Source organism: Pseudopipra pipra, chromosome 14 (genome assembly GCF_036250125.1).
Source record: "Pseudopipra pipra isolate bDixPip1 chromosome 14, bDixPip1.hap1, whole genome shotgun sequence".
Lineage (NCBI taxonomy): Eukaryota > Metazoa > Chordata > Aves > Passeriformes > Pipridae > Pseudopipra > Pseudopipra pipra.
The window spans coordinates 10,367,300-10,388,602 of NC_087562.1; the positions used below are offsets into that span (position 1 = coordinate 10,367,300).

Genomic DNA, 21,303 nt, shown 5'->3' on the forward strand with positions numbered 1-21,303 from the left:
TCAGGATTTTCTGGTTTATACAACAAAGTTAAAGTTCAATATATTGATATGAGCTGTAAGGCTTATTTCCTTCAGGGTGCACTCAAAACATGTGGATCTCTACAGCTACAAGTGCACAGCTTTGGTATGACTGCAGGTACAAAAGCTGCTGTGGGAGCCCACAGGCAGCTGAAGTTAGACAAGACTGAGACCATACCGGACACCCTCGTTCTATAGAGGTTTCCAAGGTACCAAAAGGGAAGTATTAATACATTACATGGAGGAGGAAAACAAGAGAAGGACACAGAGTGTTAGGGGTAAAAATAGGAAAAAATCCCCAATACCCCTTCTTTTCAGGTGAGTCCCTCCTCTACTGAAATACAGAGCTGTCCTCTGTCACCTACCATGTTGTTTGTGCTTGTTCAGCTGTGGAGAAATCCGTCTGATGGAATGAAACATCTCGGCCCAGAAATGAGGAAGCTGCTAAGTGAGAGTACTGGTTTCACACAGCCATCAAGGCAAACGCCTTAGGACTGAGCTGTTCAACCTGCAATGGAAAACAATTTTGCTTTTTTTTCTTCCCACTGGGCATAAGTCTTCCCTGTCTCTCTGTTGTGCTAGTGAAAGCAAATTTCACTGGAAACAGAATCCATTTACAAATATTTTGACAGATTGAGACAGTTGCTTAGGAAAAAAATGATTAAATGTATGCAGATAAAATATAGTGTCATGTGAACAGCTGCTGCACAGACCCACAGCCTGTGTGGACATAATTTTATTTATGCTTTTTAAAGTCTATGTGGGTGTCCCTGTAAAACAGAAAGTGAACATTACTCCTGTTGGTGATAAATTAAAGAAAAATCTCAGATGATTAATCCTCCAAAATGTGCAGTCTTGACTTTTTTTTCTTTAAGTTTTTTGTCAGGAAGATATACATGCAAAATGGTACCAACACTGCTCTTGTATACACTCACATGTCCCATTCTATAGATCTCATTGGCAACACCCTTTGAGGCTGTCTCTGTTTCTGACTGGAACAGGTCATTATGTGTGTGCCTCAATCCATCACTTTTGAAGTATCCTGCAAAGAGATTGCCATTAGAAGCCAGTGCAGCAAACCCAACTATCTTCCATCTAAAAAATGACTTGCATTTTTGTATCACATCTTATTTTTCTATTTCTAACATTATATTACCTATCTATATAGTTACTCTTCTGCAGGGACAGAGACCATGCTGTATCTGCTTTTTCTGTACCAATTACTGCTATTTTAAGATGACTGTGTAGAAATGTCTGCAAATAAATATTTGCTGGAAGTTCCTGATGCTTTCCCCTGACACTGTCATTGGAACATTATGACCATAAACCCCCTTGCCTATGGCAGTTATAATTGATTTTGTTTTAAATTCTGGACATCTGAGCAGTGAAACACTCTAAGAGTTCCAAATACCAGGACCAGCCTATAAACAAAGGGCAACAAATTTCAGATGCAGCTGTTGCACTGAGTGACATGAACGGACAAACTGCTTCTCCATAAATGCCAGAACTTGCTATAACCTGTCTTGCCAGGCATTATATAGAGTACTGACAATCTGCACAAAGCTGTGATGCTGACTGCATATATACAGACACACTTTCTCACCTTTTCAGAACTCGAGATACATGTTTTGACACCCAAATTCACATACTCAACCCAACACTAGAAAACAAAACATCATTGGGGGGGAAATAATTCAATGTCCATTGCTCTCTGAGAGTTCAAATAATCTTTTCATAGAGTAAGGTTGCAATATCTATATAAAAAACATGCTAGTTCAGCTGGATTCCCACTTAAACAGAAAATGAAAGCACAGGGTGTTCAGACAGCAACATGAAGCTGCCTTGCACACTCAGAGCCACGCTGCATGTGAGCTACCCCCAGCATGACACAATGCATGAATGAGAGGGCAAGGTCAGCAGGTTTGCTGACTCCTGCCTGGCCCCAGCCAGAGCAGGGCAGATGATATTCAAGGCCCTCACAGTGCTGAACCAGCTCCTGGTCTCAGACAATCAGCACCGTAAGACACCTTTATTCTTAAACACAAGAAGCCTCACAGTACCCAGCATGAGGCTGTAAAGAATTTAGAGGTGAAGGGGATATGCTCACCCAAAGGCAAATCTTGCAAGGATAACTTGGAATAGTGCTGAGAGTTTTAAAGAGTAAACCACCCCACAGCAAAAAAGGTGATAATAAAAATAATCTATAAGTGCTCTATTCAAATGTACGAGATGTCTCTTACTGCTTATCACCCTTTGAGCATTTTCCTTGTCAAATTCCACTTTGCAACCGACGAAAAAAATGTCCACAGCGTTTCATAATGACAGGGCACAGCTACTTTAAGGATGCTGATGAATAAGGAGGCCTTGAACACAGCTATGGCCGTGCTTTTTTTTGTTGTTTGCCACGTCAGAAAACAAATGCCAAACCACTTCATTCAGGGTCTTCTATTCATCAATCCCTTTAGAAAAAAAGAACAGGAGCAAAAGACTGGGACTAGAAATAACACTGTGTGGAACAACATTCTCAACACCAGTGCCAGCTTACTGGGAGCTGCTTGTGAACTGGTACTCCAGCTGACCACCATGCCCTGCTCAGGGAACAGGGGCTATTTGGCCCTTATTTTCTTTTGCATTGAAAATTTGTTGAGCAACAACTGAGCATACATTTAAGAAACCTTTTCATAGCATTGGACATCAACAGCTGGATTATATCTTTGCAATCGTTTGTCTTTTGGAATTGTGGTGCATTTGCTGACCCCGATTAAAAGGCTTTTTTTTTTTTGGACCAAAGTGGAAAAAGAAGAAATATCTACATATTCACATAGGATGATAAAAAACATGTCACATCACAGCAAGGAGAACAAAGGCAACAACAGCAACCTGCATACCCGGCAAAGCGGCATCGTGTCAGCAGTTACTGGGGTCTGCCAGGAGCAAGGATGGGGCTCACGAACACAGAGCAGTCAGACTGAAAACCACAAAGCAGAGTTTACCATCTGATCTCTTGAGAGGAAAATACTGCAACTTCTAATCTTACACCAACAGTTTCAAATTAATTTCAAAAAGAAAGCTTTCTGAACTATGGAATTTATTTTTTTATCACTTTGTTTAGAAATACTAAGCAGGTGCATTTACCACAAAATTTCTTCACGATAAGATGTATTCCAACTTTATGAAGAAGCTTATACTGCTGCTAATTAAGATGAATAGTTTCAGGAGATTCTGAGAAAAATAACACCTATACTCATAAAACTTGATGACAACATCTGATGTGTTAGAGAGAAAAGTGATTACTCTAATGCACTATAATGCTTGATACATAGTCTCACAGCTCTCCCCTGCTGTGCTTTGTATAGCCTATGAAATCAACAAAGCACTGATAAAGAAACAAATTAAAGGTAGGATTCACATGATTCATACTTCAATAGAGAGGAATTACAATAGATAATGGCTCCAAGACAAAGAGGGGAAAAAAATAGCTTTTTTTTTTGTAGTATTTCAGTCCTGACCCCATTAGAATTTTGTTATACTGCAGATCCATCCTCTCTCTAATTAGTCCATACATTAAGAGTCACCTGACTTCGAATTATGATTTACATCTACAACATAAAAACTTGGTACTGTTATGTGGCAATTGGATATAGAAAAAGTTGTATTCTTAAAGTACATGCTTCAGGAGCAAAAAAAACTGTTGTAGGGAATTTGCAAATACCTTTGTGGAGCACTAAGTCCCCTGCAGGCTGCTGCTGGCATGTGGCAGGTCCCGTCAGTGGAGCAGGATTTTCCACATCCCTCACCTCCTTCCGCTGTCCCTGGTTATTAAATTTTGGAAACACTATAACCATCTTCCTCTTCTGCCCACTCTGCAGGAGGCTTTATACTCTCTCTGCTTTTTTCCTTGTTTTCTATTTCCTTTCTTTCTTTAAACAAAAACCTTGTTGCTATCAGTTCTAATTTTAATCATAAGAGTTTTCATGAATGGTGCTTTCCATCCATCTTGAACACACTGAGTTTCTTGGTTTCATTCTGCAGCTGTGCTGGCCCCTGCGTGGTGCCTTCTCAGCCTTGTAATGATGAACAGCCACAGGGGAAGGAACAACTAAAACATACCTGGATTGTCACATTGATTTGATAGGAATTGTTTACAAATAGACTTCTGGCAAATGAATATATGTAAGGAGCATATCCCAACACAGGATCACGGTTGGGGTGACATTTGTTATGAGACTCAGAGAAGTAAAGTGAATTGTTGATTCTTTTAAATCTCATTGACGTTGTTTGCATGGCCTCCTCAATCCATGAAAGGGTCTCTCAGAGCAAATGACTCCAGGCACCCACAGACAGCTTTATGTGATAAAAAGAGTGCCACCAAGTGAAGGTTGAACACCTCTGTGGTGTTCGACCTACTCAGATGCCACATTGAAATCCTTGTTGAGGTGGAAAGGCAGAACAGAACTCAACAGCACAGTCACAAAAAACATCGGTCACTCTCATCTCCTCTGAAGTGTGAATCATACCCATGGTGAAATGAAGTATTTCAGGTGTTTAACCCTTAATGAAAGAGCAAGAACTTGGACAGCAAAGGGGCTGAAGCTCAGGAATTTTCTAAGTGCACTTGGCAAGCTTTCAAACCCACAAGGCCCTGTTCTGGTAACACACCACACAGGCAGCTGAGCCCACACACACAACACAGAGCCAGTTTCTGCTGTCCTAAACATTGCATAGTTGTTCATAACAGGCCAAAGCACATAGAAGGGTACCAGAACACAGACACATGAGTACTGTTACACTCTTTTTGTCACCTTCCCAAGATGCTCAAGAAAACCCTCCACATAAACAGAGGTGGTGGGGTTTTTTAAAATCTATTGAAGTGGGGGAGAAAAGAGAAAAATAAACCAGTTGGCAAATAATGTATTTGAAAAACATCATACCTTGGTATAAAGTGTTTGATGAATGTTTGAGAATCTCTACCTTTTACTACAGATCTGCATTCTTAGCAAGCCTGAACAGCTGTCCTTAAGCTCCTCCTCATCCAGTGAAACAGCAGTGACCTCCTTGAAAATTTCTTTCCATGGACTATTCTCACCCGCATCCTCCTCAGCTCATCTCTCTCAGAGAAACAAAGGAACTGAAAAACTGCTTAAAGGAATAGGTAAAAAGCAGAATGTGACCGCTTTACCAGTGCCACACACTAACAGGAATCTCATCCTGTAGTCCTTTGTTTCTGAGCACAGAATGGATTTGCTCTGGTGGCAGCAGCAGCGTGTTGCCAAAGCTGCAGTGGCACCAACAGCCTTGAGCAGGGCAGAAAAGCACAAACACTTTTCCTGTGAAAGACCTTGACAGCACTGCCCAGGAGCCCCCAGCTTTGAGTGCCATGAGAAGCAGCTTGCTACTTTTCTGTACAACAAAAATATTCAGGGCTACCAGCTGCTGACAAGAATTTGCCAAAGACATCAGCTTTGCTGTTTAGACAAGACACTGGAAATGCCACAGTAAACTCTTCAAGGGCCTTCTGAGCTGTATCTTGCTAATTATGGCTGAATATATAAAAGTCATCATTGTGTTTAAACATCATTTCCGACACAGAATCCTGGGCCTAGTTACACCTTTTATTTCTCCTGTGCTCAGCTCAACAAAACAGGATACATTTTAACTAGTTCATTGTCTAAAGCATCTATATGTATACCCATGGCTTGACTACAGGATTGTTCTGAATATATTCTGTGTTGCATAGCTGGGCACAACAGAGAATAATTGCTCAAAATGTGCTCTCCCACTCCAAGGTAAACACTAAAAACTGATTTCAGTAAATATTTGTGCTGTGTTATAGCAGTTGAGTATTTCATATGCTCTGTGTTAGGCAAATGAGCTGTCCCAGGGTATTAGGTTCATGGACTGTTTGCAGTTCTATAAAGCTCTCATCACACCTACTCACTAAAATAATTTGGGATATTGAACTATTGAACATCAAAAAGGGCTCTGCAATGCAAACAGTCATGGTCTTCATTGTACTGCTTAGAGTTTGTCAGCTGTGAGAACACTTAATGGAATTAAGCTGAGCAGGAGCAGGTGCTCTGCCTCTGCCCTGTGTGCCAGTGAGGTGTCCACACGATCCCGGGACAAACCACAGAAACCTGAAACTGTTACAGGCAACCAGGAACTGGAAACAGCAGCTTCAATGGCTCATTCCTCCAACTGCAAAGGGAAACCTTCAGACAAACCTTACATAAATGCACAGCAATGTCCCTTTGGTGACACAGGCACTTCTTACCCGATATCTGTTCTTGGACCTCTTAGATTTATTTCTGGAAAATAATAAAGTTAATCCAAAATAATGGCGAAGTCACCTTCCCCTGCTTGCCCCATCTCTTTTCTGCAGTGAGGTCCTAAACTTAGCAAAATGAAGAATATCTATCAGCAAAGCAAAGGAGCCAACAGTAGAACTGGAGATACTTGGCAGCCTGCTGCAGGTCCCAGGGCTTGCTCTGACTCTCCTGTCTGGACTCCCTAGGGACAGCAGCAGTCTTTCAGACTGTAGGTACTGAACTGAGAACTTGGCTGGGGACAACAAAATGAATGCTTCAGTCAAATACTGCTGAGACAGGGGTAAGGATGACTTCTCTCCCTGTCCCAGGCTGCCCACATAGGAGAGTCCACTCCCTTGTTCACTAAGTAAGTATGTAGCCTTCCCAAGTAGCACATAGCACCTCCGTCCCAATCTTCTGATGAAAAGGAACAGAAAGGGTGGAGAACTGTTGCTCAGCTGATGTCTCATCTCCTCTTTCTCAAGCCTTCTCAGTGATTTTAAAAGCCAGCAAAGGATAATCGTCTTTCTGGGAAAAGCTGTGGCAGTACATATAATAGAGAAGCAGGAGATGGCCTTTGGAATCTGCAGCACTCTAAATACTGTAAAATAGATGCCCAGTCCAAAAAGTAACTGGAACACTTTTGGAGCCAATGTCCAAGTGCCAGACGAGAAATAAGGGACGATTTTCTCTTTTCCAGATACAAAGAGGGCAATACGCTTTTCTCTCTGAAGAACAAGTTGTTTTGTACAGAAAAAACAATTCCTCATTGCTCCCATGAATAACATTGTCAAGAATCATAGAGAAAAGAAAACCAGCTCTTTAATACAAAAAAATAAATTCTGATACTTGGGATATGTAGGTGGTTTGTATAAAGAAGCACTCTAGAAACTAAATAACAGATGACCAAATCAACTAGGAGGATACAATGGTGTGCTGGTAGGCACTTATCTAACTGAAAAGCGAATCTTGACTTTCTATGAGGTATTCTACCTTGTGTATTCTTGCTGAGAAAAATAGACACTTACCAGCATTTATCTGTAAAGGTAACCCTTGTGACTACAAGACTTGCTGCAGGAGGAAAGCAGCAAGGTCTGTTGATGAGGTACAGAGAAGAGGTATTGCCCCCATAGCCCAGATTTCCATGAGCAAATCTGTATCTGGTTCAGAATCCTTTACCCTGCAGATAACAAAGACCAGAAGAGCAAAGGATAAAGATCTTACATGTGGAAACAAACAAAAATAGACAAGGACTCTGTCCTCAATATTCAGGTCAGAATCTAACTCTGCCCAAAGTTCAGCAACATCCAGTTCTGGGGTTTTCTTCAAGGCCAAATCTGGGAAAAAGAGAGAATGAAAGATCTCATTATGTGTGTCCATTGCATGGAAAAATCTCTTCAACACACCATGTGAAATGCTTTATATTTTAGAAATCTATCAACCAGATCTAGTGCACATTGAAGTTAACAGAAAGCCTCCCACAGGCTTTACTGGGCTTTGGTTTAGGTTACGTGTTTTAATTCTTTTTTCCTTACAACAGAGAAGCACAGTAAATTATAGAGGTTCTCCTTGCTCTGTTCCCCTCCAGGCTACAGGCAGCATGCACAGAAGCTGCTCTCCATCTTCTTCCATGTTCATCTTTGATGGGGGCTCCATTAAACTCTCCCAGTTGTTACTGCTCAGAAGGATTTAATGACTGGTGTTCAACTCTAATAGCACTTAAAAATAGCATTTATGGAAGGAATTTATGCTAAAATGGTTTTATGACTTGCATAAGAATGTAGGAGCAATGATAATAATAATAAACCGGACAACAATGCCTTTTTTAATTCAAACTCTAAGGCAGATGTCACAACTCTTAATAGTTAAGACAAGTGAAAATATATTCTTGAATCATAATCTCTCATAATATCATTTTCACAATTAAAAGCCAGAGGAAAGAAAAACACATTTTCCTGTACTTATCATAATAGAGATTATACAAATAGAAATGTGCTGTTTAAATTTTTTTGTAAGTTTTAGTGAATACCAGAAGAAATCAATATAAGCAGTGTTTTGTGATCAAACCCAACCTTTCCAAACTTCTGTGTAATGCTCTGGAGGCCATGACTCCTGAATGTATGCAATCAAGTATTTTAAAAGGCCAAACACCAAAACTTTGGTGATTAAATACCCCACTTAGCCCTGGGAGAAGCATTCAACATATGTTTCTTCTGTGGCATTAAACATTAATTTTGGGTCATCACATTCATAGCATATTTTATTACTTTAAAGCAGCATCCCCTAATGTATACAATTGCCTGAGAGAAACCCTGAAAATGAGGACTGATATTTGGTGGGAAGAGACATCAGAAAGATCATTTACCATTTTAAAGTGCAGTAGATGGATGACCAATGAAATCATCCATTCCAAGGCAATTCTTTTCCTTTACTACTAAAAGGTTTCATCCCCTTAGATAAGGCACTCAGTTAAAAAAAAAAATGCAGGCAGTTCTTCATGATGATGCATTAAACAAGGTTTGGAGGTTTTGTTGGTTGTTGTTTTGGGTTTTTTGTTGTTTTTTTTTTTTTTTAATACATTTGAGCATTACTGGGCTTCTAAGTCAGAGAAAAACAAAGTTTCTCTCAGAGGGACATTTTCAGGGAGGAAGCAGAGAGACTTCCTTTGTTTGCTTGCTGTCAGAAGGTTTAGTTTGATTAAAGTATAAAAACAAGCTTCAAGTAGTCCTATGAAGCATGTCCAGTCTCATCAGCATTAGAAACATTGCTCAAATCAAATGTATTTAAGAATCCTCATGCAACTCTTTCCAGCCAATCTCTCGGTTGGCTTGTCAGCATCATGGGACACACTTCTAGCTCTGTTCCATGTTTTGACCATTTTCAAAAACCTCTTGCCAACCGTCCCTTGCCTTAAATTCATCTCTACCCAACTGCTCCACCAAATGCTGCCTTCTCCCTCCTGCCCCATCTCTCTGCCACTGTACCCACTCTTTTCCCTCCTGCTCGGGGCTGTAGCCACAGCTGTTCACACAGCCAGGGAGCAGCGCCGCTGAATTTTGCAAGAGAAGAGCAAGTGCAGCCCTTTGCTTTGTTAAGAGACCCTCTGCATTATTTGTTTCAGAGGCAGCCACCTTCACTCTCGGATTTCTAAATGGGACAGGGGAATTAGGCAAGCGTGCAGGCAGATGCCTGTGCAAAAAAGCCCTTTCTTATAAATAAATCTTCCAGATTTTAATTTGCAAATTAGATTAATAATGCAGTACTGGATAGAATTTAGAGAAACTTGGAACAATGCTTTACAAAAATAAGGTAATTAACCCTGTAGCATATGAAAACACTGTCTCAGTATTAGTGCATGTCTCTCACCTTAGTAACAGGAAGAAGTATATTTTTTTTTCGTTTTGAACATATCAGGTTCTCAGAAATGTAGACTACCATGCTATCTAGTTAATGGCAAGGTTTATAGCCTCTAAACATCAGAGCATCTGCTAGGTACTTAAGGATTTATTCACAGGCTGCCACGATGAGGCAGTAGCAAGTTGTGGTGAATTCAGCACTTAGAGCACAAATGATGCTGCTGAAGTGCTAATTGGTGCTAATTTGACTTGGCCCACTTTGGACCTCTGACAATCACAGCTCTTCAAAAGCAAACAGGTCTGGCATATGCTCATCTAAGGAAAATTTCCACCTCTCTATTTCCCCATCTATTATGATATTTCTAAGGCAATACATTAAGAAATTTAAAATATCTATGTTTTCCTAAAGTAGTAGCCGAGGCCAGCTGTCTCTGCAAATTGATTTCTAGAAGAAAATGTTATGATATATTAGGCTTAATGGGGATTGTCAAAAATATTAGAGCAAAGCTAGGAAGAAAACATGTCACTGAGTATAGATTTGTGTGTTGAGTTACACACTTGTTCAGAAGTTAATAAAGAAAATAATTTTTTTTCCTTCGAATAAGCAAAAACTGTTTCCCAAAGAGAGGGTCATGAAGAGACAAGCCAATTTTTCTACTTTTATCCTCTGCCTTTGGGCCTTGATAACTGTACTTGCCTTTCCCCCATTTTCACTAGATGAATCAGGCTACTGAAGAAAAACAGCTTAGAGATTCAGTAGGTTCATCCTTTGAGAAACAGGATGCAGTAGTGTCTTGATCAGGAATATTTTTTTCTACTAAGATGTGCTATATAATTTGGTTCCTTAAAAAAATGGGACTTTGAAGCTACACTCTGCCTCCAAATACTTGTCATTTGACCCAGAAGGCAGTAAGTGAAAAATTCTGAACAAATAAATCAAAAAAGCTGACGTGCTTTTCCAGGTGGTAAAGCTTTCGTGTGCTTGCAAAAGGCTTGATTCTCACTGCTTTTGATCTCTGCAGAGTGACAGACCAACAAAAGCACTACTGGGTGATCGACAGTGTAGCAGAATGAGGCCAACGGAGTCAATACCCAAAAGAAGAGAGTAACTACTCCAGTGAGTTCTCAGGTGGATTAAACGCTGGGCACTGTTTTCTTCCTTATCTAATGAGAAATCTAAAAACACTAATAGAGGAAGAATCTTTTTTACATATACAAACTCACACACTGGTGATAATGTCCTGCAAATACAATGATATTTTAAGTTTTCCTTAGTGTCTTTTTACTTTTTTTTTCTTTACCCAGACAACCAATCCCTCCTAATGCCACACAAGATAAAGACACACAGCCTGGAAACTCTTCTTTGCAGGGGACAACACACGTCACTCATCCTTGTTTAGCCCTATTTCAGTTTTCTCTATTACTGTACAATCTATTTCTGTGGCATAATTATACCCGTGGAGTTCCCCAAGAGCAACATCAGGGAGAGTTTATATATAATATTATCCTTTCTCTCTGGTTTCTGATGGATAACGTCACATTTAAGTGACTCCAAAATCAATCCAATCTCAAAAAGCAGACAAATATTGCAATAACAGAAAGACTTAGAAGACTTAGAAGTCTTAGAGGAAAAAAATAGGTTGCTACTTGTCTTTTGGTGACCATTGAAGACTGCTAAATTACTTTCCTTCATGTATTTGATGGCAAACAAATTTTTGAAGCTCTGATTTTATGTCTGCAGATTTGAGGATTCAGCTGCAGCAACTGTGACTTAGAACAGGCAGTTCAGAGCAGCAGGAAAGGCAACGTACTTGAGAAATCTTTCACAAAACAACACCTGTCATCATCTACTATTAATGTTCCTAATAGCATATTTTCCTTAGAGTCGTCCTGTGCAAAGTAACATTGTTGGGACTTCCATAAGGAAAGTGGTTTTAACTTGCAAAATTCCTGTTGTGACTTAGGGACACACGGGCTCTTCACCCCTCTGAGCACCAGGGGGCTCCTGGAAGTGAGAAACTGGAGTCCACTGACTTCTCAGGAAAAACATTTTAAACGTGCTCTCTGCACAAGGCCTGTGATGGTGTCAGTCTCTGCAGCAGAGGTACTCTGAGATCAGGGCTGGGCTCTGAACACTGGCCCAAAGTTTCTCATCATTAAAAAAAATTCACTACTGAGATGTGCAAAGCCCTTCTGTGCACATCTGAATGAATTCTCTTTCATCTTCAAATTGGACAGTTCAGAGAAATACCACTTTTAATTAGGACTAAAACTTTCATCCAATGAATATCTTGCATGTACAATTAAGACAAATTTGACAGCAGTGCTGCTTGTACCAACACATTCTCAATCCCCTTTCTGCCTTTCACTAGTGTCTCTTCCACACCAGTGTTATTTGTTTAGCAGGTAACACCTATTTCTAACACTGCTGATGAAAACTGCACAGCTGGTGCATGGGTGTACAATCCACACATGTGCTGACAGGACTGAATGCAGAGTGAGTTAAACTATTAGCTGTCAAAGACGATTAAGAACTGTGTGCAACTTAATTCAAGCAAATCAAACACTGCTGTAAAAGTACCTCAACAGGAAACAAAGCTTTAGAATAAGCTGATAAGTGGACGTTATACACAATGAAAAACTACTAGAATTTTGGGATATTTTGTTAAAGGAATTTTAAAAGAGGCAATAAGGACAAATTACTACAAGGATACTTTTTAAAAAAAAACAAAACCAAAAGCAGCCCAGACAACTCTCAGATCCAGAGTGCAGCAAACCATTTGCATAAGTAATTAACAGTTTTCATGCACAATTACTTTGTTATTCAAAATATACTTATGATTACGATGCGTTTAAGGTGAAATTTAATGCTCTGGGGACAGCCTTTGCACAGTTTAGTGCTATTAAAACCTGTTTGCTGAGGTGTTAAGAGATACATTTCTTAATGGATGAATTTCACTAGAGATAAGCATTACCCTTTGTTGATGCAGCTCCAGGTTGATCAGCCCTGGAAACTGCTACATGTAATACAGGATAAATAATATTTCTAGAGACAAAACTTGGCACTGTTTCAGACAGTTTTTTTAAGAAAACTACAGTTTTAATTCCTTTTGTGTGCAGGTGAATTTTCCTCCTAAATAATCAATTAACATGAGGATGCTTTCAGTCTCTATTGCAACAGTAAACCTATGGCTGAAATCATTCCCTTAACCTGTTCAAAATGTGAGTTTTGCTTCCATAAGTATTAAAGAACTAGTTTTAAACAGGTCTGCAACAAAAGGGACTGCAAAAAAAAAGATTTCTAGGGCAAACTACAGTCTCAAATTTTCAGTATTTGGCTCATGCATCAAACAGGTTTCCTTAAAACAATACAGCTACTCCATGCATTCCAGCACCAGCAGCACAGGCCAGACTTATCAACACTGGGGAAAAACTGGATCTTAACACAGAAAAAATATTGTTAAATAATTTTAAACTAAACATCTTGTGCTTGGATTTTTAAAGAGCTCAGAGTGTGTGTCAGATGGGGGATAATCCACAGTGATATAATGATACAGTTAAAGTGCAGTGGCCTGCCTCCACATCTCTCTCCATTAGAGCAACTTTCCTCTTAAGCTGTCCTCTCTGGTTCTCAAATGCTTTTGAAGAAAGAAAACTAAAAGTTTTTGACAGTGCTATTAAGGCAAGTAACTTCTGCTTCCAACTCCCTTCTCCTCGTGCCAGTAGGCTGACTCACCTCCAGATACATATATACACACAAGGAGAAGTGGTTTGGGTGCTCTCTTCTTCTCCAGGTACCTCCAGCCACATCCTCACAGATTTTCCCTTTGCAGCTGACACACACCAGGTCTGTCTGTGGTCTGATGAAAACTGAGTATTGACTCAGGTGACATGGGAAGCCTCTGGGAAAGCTCTCACTCAGCCTTTTATCAGTCACTTTGGTTGACTGCAGTGCCTCCTTGCTCTCCATGTATTTCCAGACTGCTTTTTAGCATTATGATGTACCAGATATTTCTTCAATAACAGCAGTGGAGACAAAGCTGAATGTTGTTGATAATTTCTCTTTATTCTCTTTCTTGCTTGGAAAAGGAAATCGGAAGACCGAGGCCAACACTCTTCCACTGCCTCTCCTCTGAGAGACACCAGGGGGCCTGCTCTCTCCAGGGCCAAGGGAAACCCAAGGCATCTCTGTTTTAGAGTGCACACACTATTTGGTCACTCATTCTGAAACCAGCTGTGGCATGGCTACTTGGGACTAGGATACATGGTTTAAGAGCCAACTGAAAAACCTCTCTCTCTCTCTGGGATGTCCATTGTAGTAACATGTTACACCAGCTCCATTTTGAAGCTTAAGTCTAATTTGTCCATGGCTTTGAAAATAAACCTGATTAACGAATATGCACGAGCATATCTTAGTATGGTCAAATCATACTTGTATACTTATATCATGATTACTTGCTTACAGAAAAAAGAGTGATAGATTTTGATGAGAGGATGGAGATGTTCCTTCAAAACCAAGAAGGGCTTGCACCAAGGGTGCAGACAGTATTGGTACTGTGTGGAATGTTATAATCAGTCATGAATTTTGATTTCTTTCTCTGCTCTCACCTGTTGAGCAGATATCTCAGACACGACCTACCTCCTTCCTCCTTTCCTGGTTTGTCTGTTTGGATTGCAGATCCGTGAAGAAAGAACGTTTTATCCAGTGGCAGTATAACACCTTACACAACACAAATCTTTTATCTGGAACCTGAAGGCCCCCCTCAGATATACAAAAATGTACAGGAGTGCAGGCTACAATGAAAGCTGCTTGGCATGGTGGCTGAACAGAATACTGACTGTACAAAGAATGAAATGTTCAAAGCTTTACATATCATCAGTTAATGAAGTAAACTCCTCCCCTGCAAAAGTACTGCATAAAATAACCCTCACACCATTAGAAGGACTCCCATTCAGCTAACTGTCACAGTATTGTGCATCCTTGTAAAGCTTAAATGGTCCTTTTCCCCATGAATTCAGAGAATTTTCTTTTAGGTGCATATGTAATTTTAAATAATTACACATGAATAAATAAATGAAAATCAAAGAAACTGCTTGTGCTTAGAAAACCAGCTTAATTTGGCATGCTCTGCTGCACACTTCTGAAGGCTCAGAAGCTTTCAGACCCTGCTTAAACCAAATGCCTCCACACTGTGCAAGTAATCTTTATAAAAAAATATTAAATTAAATTTGGCACTAAGTGAGGTGTGAAATTCTTAAGCTGTCTCCTAAAAAAAGAGAGATTGGGTTCAGAGGAGGACTGCCATCTTCTTGCCCCCAAGCACATGTTTATTTAGAAAGTAAAACTCACAACCAACCATCAAGTTAGGTGGAAAATCAATGTTGTTACAAGTCCCCCTTTCTCTCTGCAAGAGTCAGCACGCTTTTTAAACTGCTCTTTTGAAATCCACTCATTGCATGGCTTGCACTGATTCAGCTGAGCTATTTCTGCTTATTCTCTTCTTGGAGCAGGCTGCTCTCCAAGGTGCCTCTGCTCACTTTTGCTGCTTTGTGGATCTCCCAGAGCCTGCTGTGCCATTTTCACTGCCCACTCTGGAAATAGAAAGCCTCAAATTTTACTGGTCACTCCATCCAGTTCCTTTCAGTAGCTATCATATATCTCCAGAGTAGCTGGGCACCAGTTATGTCCTAACCAGGACATTTAATGAGGGGACCACAGCTCTGCAATGCCTTTCCTCCCAGTGGCCTGAACCTGCTGAACAAAGGAGGAAATGTTGAGTCCTGGGGACTCACTTGCTCAATTTTCCTCTCACAGAGGGGGTCTCACAGGTGTTCAATGTGACAGTGATGCCAGTTCCTTGAAACAAAATCATAATAGGAAATCCCCTAAACTAAACCCAAAACAAACAATTCTTAAAAAAGCCAAATAAAAAACACAGAAGGAAAGGTGTAGAAGTCTAATTTATATGATGGCACACAATTTCTTGCAACTATAAATGTGCAAATATTTGAAATCAAATACATTTAAAGTGTAGTATAAAAATGGAAATAACTAAGGGTTATTGGCTATAAAACCTATATAAATACTTGAAATCCTCAACTCTGAAACACATTATAAACACACATTTAGAATGGAGACATGAAGTAGCTCAGAAGTTTTAAAGTTCTACCACTTTCAGGACAGAACTTTTAGAGAGCTCTGAACTGCATCGATTAACATTTCAAACCCACGTGAGTCTCCCTGGAGTACATGGAATCAGCTCTCCGTCTGTACAGTGTTTTCTACTTACAGGAGCTAAGGATCTGAGGACCAGACGCTGCATTGGCATGTCCACTTCATTTCAGAAGGAGTCTGACAGTGTGGTATCACCTAAATAATGAAGCGCACATCTGGCGGGAGATTGCTGAGGTTGGCTAAGTTTGTACAAGGTCAATTCATCCTCTAAGCTTCTGGATGCTGCAAATTAAGCAAGAAGTTTACATAGCAACAAGCAGAACCAACTGATTGATCTCAGGGCTTGTTTTTCCAAGTAGCATGTCCTTTGTGAATCTGTTTTGATTGCATAAAAATGGGAGGGAGTGCTATTGTGCTGCTCTGAGCCATATTTTCTGAACCTTTTCATTAGCTAATGCATACCTATTCTAAAATACAGTGCTTTTTCTTTTGTAAGGAAGTAGAAAAACTACAATGAACCACACATGGCACATCAAAAAGTGTACATATCTCTTCACAGAAGAACTACCCCACTACCCTGCTTTGCAAGTTATAGGCTGGTCTTAATAAAGGGTGGATAGTTGTTGAAGCAAGTGGAAATAACACAGGATCAGGCTTTGGAAAATTTATTTAGTTGGTGTTTTCACTGATTTTCACAAAAGGACAATACCTGCTAAATATGAAATTTGAAATTCAATATATTTACACATTGTTATCATCTTCCTTTACAAAAAATTCAAATATAAAGTTCTAATATAAAGTTTCATCTAGAAATTCTTTCTATTTTAAAAAACCCTGACATTTTAATAAACTCAGAGTAACATAGAAATGAGACAAACATAATGAGAAATTATTTTTATCATTCAGTGGTTCACAACATTAAAAAGCAATTTAGAAAGTAAGGGTTGTATGCTGAAGGTCAGATCTCAATGAATTTTCTCATTCTAACAATTCTACAAAGTAGCCTTTCTTCAGCAGGTGAAAGTCAGCTACCTGCATCCCATCTTGGTGCTTTAACTGCAAGCAATCTTTTCATCTGAGTCTCTAGCATTTAAAAATAAAAAAAACCTCAAATTTTTCTTATTCTCCAGTATTTGAAGATATTAACTTCTACTTCTTTTTTTTGTTGTTGCTTTGGTGGCTTTTATAATTTCTCCATTTGGCAAACGCTGGTTTTTCATCAATGCTCCTGCCAGAGCATGAACCAGCACTATTCTCTGTCTCATGCAGTGACAGAGAAAGAGGAGAACTCACCCTCAGATGGACACACATACAAACACTGAACTATCAGCAAGAACACCACTCACTCTCTCATTGATCCTCTCCTCCTGCTAGCTTGTTCTTCTTGGAAGGGACATTGTCAAGTAGATACAAGGGAAGGGATCAGAAAACACTATCAGAGTCTTTTCTGACAGACATCAGGACTTGATAGCTGAGCTCATGTGACTGGGGCTGTCTCTTCCCACAGAGCGACTCAGTGCTTCAGCCATCACGAGCCATTCTTTCTGATCTCATTGTTTTTTGGCATCTTTTTCTGGGGTTTTGTCCTGAAGTGACTGAAAATATACAGGAGAATCTTAACAGAGAAATCTGAAACAAGAGAAAGATTTTCCTTTCTTGGCTTTTCCCATTGCTCTCAGCTTTATACTGCCAACCTGTAAGAAAGGTCAGCCTCCTCTGCACCCAGGATACTGTAACAGGGACTATATTACTGTTGTTCCCGTTAAAAAAATGGCCTTTTCAATGAATTGCCTTTTCTAGACTAATCTTGGTTTTAGGATTCTGTTAAAGAAAAAAAGAAAAAGGTTAAAAGTCCCTCTGATGACAATGGAAAGTTCTGATATGTTGGCACAAGACCGTTATGATACCAAAGTAACATCCCACAACCCAAGTACAATTTGAAGTATCTCTCATCTGTGGTGTACTTGGTTGTTTATTTTAGAGAGCTAGTCAAGATGCTTTCTTCCTGTGTGGCTTAAGAGCTTCCTATATGCCTTACCACAAAAAAAGATGTTACTGATGTAACATGTTACCATGGAGAGGAGCCACTTCATGCTTTGCTCGTGTTGCACTTATTCCCTTTGTTTTTCTACCTTGAAAACAAGGACATTATATTCTTCTTATATGTGGAAAGCACAAGCACATTCACTTTAGCAACACTTTTTTTAATTCTTTCTTCCTCTCAGAGCAGCAAAGAAGGTGTACTGTCAGATCAGTTTGTGCCAATATTTGATTTCCTTCTTGCCTCTAACTCGGTCAGCAGCTATTATTTTGCTTTCTTAATAGAGACAGACAACTTCTCTTGGCAAGCTCATTGCAGGTCAATCTCTGCTGATGTCTTTCTTCATAGAAAAACAACTACCTGGATGGGGAAAAACAGCTATTACCCCTTTTTAAAAGAGGTGTCAAAATCTGGAGATTCACGCACTGCAGCACAAGTCCTGCAGTGTTCCCACCTCTGAGCCCCATAGCTGTGCTACAGCCTTGCAGCCCTGGGGACTCCCCTCTTCTGAGAGGGGTCTGGAAACAACTTGACTTTAGTAATGACTATCCTAAAATCATCTTTACTTTTAGGTACTTTGCATTGGCTTCTCCACAGTGCAACAAGGGACCTGAAACAGAAGGATGAGGGAATTTAACAAGTGCTTCACCTTTTCAGGCAATCAACAATGCTTGGGCTGCTCTGTCCATGTCTTCCACTCAGCACATGAAAATCCCCGGGATAGGGTCTCAGCTCTGCAGAGTTACATGCCAGCAGCCACGAGGTGGCACGCAGAGCAGAACAAATTTGTCCTGTCTGCAGCAGCACCAGAAAAGTGCAGCAGTGCCATGAGGATCCAGAGAAGGACATCCTGGCTTTCGTCAGACACCAAGAGACTGGACCTCTACTTGACACCTTTACCTTCTGCGCCTGGCCTGTAGCTCACTGCTCATCTGTTTTGCTGGAGACTGGGCAGTCAGAGCAGCAACACTGGGGAATGACAGCAAAAGGGATTATCAGGGTGATGAAGGGGCACAGATCCCGCTTGACGGGAACACGGGCAGAATGGTTGCTGCCACCACAGGGGCAACCAGTCAGTCTTATTATTCTACCTATTTCCTGAAAGAGAAAAGCTGGTTGCTTATTCTTCCAAAAGCTCTGCTTTGGGAAAAGCTGATTTCACACTGAAGCACAGTATGTGCACACCAGCTGGCCATGGCAAAAGGGACACTGGAGGTAATAAATGCTATTTTTTCCCTCAATTAGATCTGACTGCAAAGAAGTAAATGATCTTCAAACTGTATCAAGAGAATAAGTCCCAATTTGCCTTGGTGTTGGGTGAGATAGCCTGTTCTAGCCAAGAATCTCTTGTGCACAGTGTACATGTTTAATTACTCCAAGCATTTCTTCCCATATTAGATACTGCTACCCACAAATTTGAGAAGAAAGAGGATAGAGGCTGAATATCCTACACTCACAGCCTACACAAGTCAGGAGTATGACCCAGACATCCTTACGTGCAGGCAGAGCACTTCACTGCTGGAAGAAGTAGCCATTTTATATTGCCAAACATGCTCACACAGGAACAATTATCTTTGGCAATCTGTAACAATAATTTTAAAATGTTCTCTTCAGTATCATCACTGAATTCGAACTGTTTTTTTTTTTTTTTTAAATCCACTGTCATTTCTATCTCTAATTGTCTGGACTGCATCCACACCATGAAGCAGAATTGTGACAAAAAAGCAATCACCCCAGAGATTTCCTAGAAATTTGCTTTCTAATTGGGTTGAAAATGCCTTGGCTTTCTGCATCACATTTTGCACATAACTGGGTTTTCTATGATCACAATCTATGAAATGCAGAAATGCAATATCTTAATTATTTGTGTTGTCACACCACAGCATCTTATGTTGCTAGGTGCTGTACATAAATTTAGGCAAAAAAAAGTGTCACGTCCTGTGCAAAAGAAATGAATACATGAGGGTAAATCTTAAAAAAACAAACAAACAAAAAACACAAACAAGCAAATAAAAAAAAATGGAGAGAGTAAGATAACCTTGAAGTGAATAGGTGTTACTCTATAAGCATGATTTTGTAATTCTACTGCAAAGAAAATAAATATCTGCTGATGAAAATCCAGACCTTTCCAGGTTGTTGTTTACAGACATATCAATTGTCATGTAACATCTCTGCCCCTTATTTACTCATTGGTAGAATGGAAATAATACTTACTATGTCTTCCTTGTGAAACATGATTAAATGCTCATAGTGCTTTGCAATCATTTGTTTGACAATATGGCTGTGAAATACCTTTGCTAAAGACATGCTATGCTGTAGGTAGAGCTGATACAGTATTGACTAAGCTCATCTTTTCTGGTTTTAAAGTTTTAGCTAAGCAATGCTTAATGAAATTTGCCAGACTAACTGCTCATGTTGTCTCTGCTGGTAATGCAAAAGCAAACGGCTGTAAGTACGGTACCCTGAAGGCAGACATTAGGAGTTTCTCTGTTGAATCCAGCAGAGAAGTTTCTTGCATCTCCGTTGAATGCCATCACGCTGTGATTAGTTAATCATTAAGTACATAGTGCTTTTAATTAACTGCCAACTCTGCTTGGGCATCTGTTCTGAAAATCACATCCGATCATGCTTTTCCCAGTCTGTGGCTATGGAGCTCTTCAATAATACAGTTGTTGCTCCATTCTCCAGCTCTCTCTGCTACAAGACAGCTCAAGTCCAGAGTGTCCTACATGAAATGAAATATAAATGAACTATCCTTCCAAGGGAATAAAAGTAAATGGGAATTAAACAAACTTATTTGCCTCAATAGGTAATAAATGCCGCTATTAAAAAGCAGAACAGGCCAATTAGCATTTTTTTTCTGGAAGAAAGAAGAGGCTGGAAGAATCTTTTTATTCTTCATTAACATCACACAATTTTAACAGCTATTTGTTTAAAAACAAACAAACAAACAAACCTAACCTTCAGTTGCAGAAAATAATCCTTTCTATTTTATAAGGGGCAGTGAGGTCAATAATAAATACAACAGATTCTGCAAAATATTTTGTTTGACTTAGAGTGAAACATACCCAGTGCAAACATTCCCTCACAAACACTACGTTTCTCCATCTACATAGCTCAATCTCTGTTGTCTTCAAAAGCTTAATTTAAAGTGTATTTTAAAATGAATCATAGGATGCCTTCGGTTGGAAGGGACCTCAAAGATCACCTAGTTCTAACCCCTCTGCCATGTGCAGGGACACCTTCCACTAGATCAGGTTGCTCTAGGCCCCATCCAAACTGTCCTTGAACACCTCCTGGTATGGGGCACCCACAGCTTCTCTGGGCAGCTTGGGACAATGTCCCACCATCCCCACAACAAAGTAAATAATTTATTCCAAAGATTAAATCAATATCTTTGCAGCA

At 39.9% G+C, this 21,303-nt stretch overlaps 1 long non-coding RNA gene across 1 annotated transcript in view; it reads right to left on the reverse strand.

The window, feature by feature from the left end:
- The window catches only part of LOC135422125 (uncharacterized), a 77,341-nt gene that overhangs the window by 38,680 nt on the left and 17,358 nt on the right, over window positions 1-21,303 (reverse strand). Inside the window, exons 5-7 of the long non-coding RNA XR_010434320.1 lie at window positions 15,973-16,139; window positions 13,419-13,757; window positions 384-7,663 (exon numbers count right to left, since the gene is read on the reverse strand). This is a non-coding gene — a long non-coding RNA (uncharacterized LOC135422125). The remainder of the gene's footprint in view (window positions 1-383; window positions 7,664-13,418; window positions 13,758-15,972; window positions 16,140-21,303) is intronic.